Source organism: Arvicanthis niloticus, chromosome 1 (genome assembly GCF_011762505.2).
Source record: "Arvicanthis niloticus isolate mArvNil1 chromosome 1, mArvNil1.pat.X, whole genome shotgun sequence".
Classification (NCBI taxonomy): domain Eukaryota; kingdom Metazoa; phylum Chordata; class Mammalia; order Rodentia; family Muridae; genus Arvicanthis; species Arvicanthis niloticus.
The window spans coordinates 119,442,258-119,444,288 of record NC_047658.1 but is presented as its reverse complement, the minus strand read 5'-3'; positions in this window follow the sequence as shown (position 1 = coordinate 119,444,288).

Below are 2,031 nucleotides of genomic sequence, written 5' to 3'. Positions count from 1 at the left end.
ATGTCTCTGATGCCTTTTTCTCCCTCTTGTTCCCCTGCTTTCTACTTCTCATTGAGTTGATGTTCACTCCTGTCTGAAGGCAAACTGCTTTCCCCCATTGAGGAGTGCTTCCCAGGAAGCTGTTCTGCGTACAGCTTACCTGCTCTTCTAATGTGGAACGTGATGTCAGAGAAGTTTCCTCAGCAGTGCCAGCAATGCTAAGGAACACTGATCCGTGGATTTGCATCCACCATGGATTGTTTGTTTTCTTCTCGGTCTCTCAAGACATTACAATGGCTGTTCTCCATGACTATTGGTCAAGATTTCTGGAGTCTACAAATTTCAGAGCTTAGCTCATTTCTGAATGTCTACTGTATGCAGTGACATTATTAAACTCTGAACTATCAAAGATTAATGAGGCACCTCATGACAGTTGTTATTTTAGGAGCAGTTAAGAAATCACAACTATGAGTGACTCATGTATTAAGAGGCATATAAAAAATGGGAGTATCCCAGAAGAGAAAATGCTCTTTCTGGTGTAAATATGATATTTTGTGAAAGCTCCAAACAGGAGATTAGAAGTTTGGGAACTTGAAAGAGGGGAGGACATTTCAAATGGAAGAATTAGGGTGGCTATTTCTCTACAGAGAAAGAGGAAGAGAGGAGAGGAAAGGAAAGGGGAAGGAGGAAGGAGATGGAAAAGAAGAGAAGAAAGGTGAAGAGGCGGAAGAAAAGGAGGAGAGAAGAGAGAAGAGTACGGAGAGGAGAAGAAGAAGAGGATGACAAAAGAGGGCGAGGGTTGAGAAAATCTTACATGACTACAGTACATTTCAGTTGTATGGCCTCTTGCCAGTTTCTGACTCCAGGGTTCTCTCCCTACATCTTTTTCTCAAATTCATATCTTTTATTTTCTAAAAATGTATAACCTACTGAGTTCAGTTAGCATTCCTCAGATATACCTGAGTGTGGGGCTGACCACTAGAACCTGAGCGAGTTCCAGTGGCCCCCATCCCTTAATAAAACCATTGTTCAGACCACAAACAGATGTTGTATATCTGAATCTCACCAAGTAGGAGTGGAGCCTTGTGTGCCCTTCAGCCATACATGCTAAACTGTGGGCAGGTTTGGCCTTGTGAGCATCTTACACAGATCAGGATAGATGATGAGACCTCACAAACACAGCACAAGGAATCTCGTGTCTAAAAGCCACTGTTTTCCAACAATCCTCCTGGTCTCTCATAGTATTTCTGCCCTCCTATCCCATAGTGTTCCTTTGGGGGATTGGGAGTGTGTTACATATCCCTTTGGGGGATGGGTAGTTCAGTCACTCATTCTCTATTCTGATTCTCTGTGATAACATCCATCCACTTAAAGCTTTTCTGATGAGGAATGAGACAATTTTAACTCATCATGATTTTATATAAATAGAGAAAAACATTTAAAAGAAACCATTAAAGAAAACTACAGCTAATCAAAAATGCGGAGTTGTGGGTCCCAGTCACAGTGGATACACCTACAAAACAACTCCCTAATACTCAGGGAACATTGTGGAAGATGGGGCAGAAAGACTGTAAGAGCCAGATCAGGAAGTTTGCTGTGAGATTCTGTCTCTTAATGATGTCAGAAGCTACACCCAGAAAGTCTCACAAACATGACTGCCCAAACAGGAGCTGAACAAGGATGATACCAACAGACATGCCAAAGTGGACAAGAGAAAGACCAAGAGACCTGCACAAAGAACATTACAGGCAACTAAGGAATGCCGAGAATGAAGAGAAATAATCTTCCCCAGTGAAGAGCACGCCAATTGGTTATCCAGTTCTGAATGGTCAGCCGTGAAAACATACATACAAGTTACAGAGTACACACTGAGCAGGGTATATTTAGGAACACATACATATACCTATATACATTTACATGTGTAACAATTAATGACAAAAGAGACCATGAATTTGAAAGACAGCAAGAAGGTTTTGAGCAAGGAAAGGGAAGGGGAAATAAAACACGTTTTTTTTTTTTTTTAAAAGTAAAATGAAAAAATTAAGGCCAAAA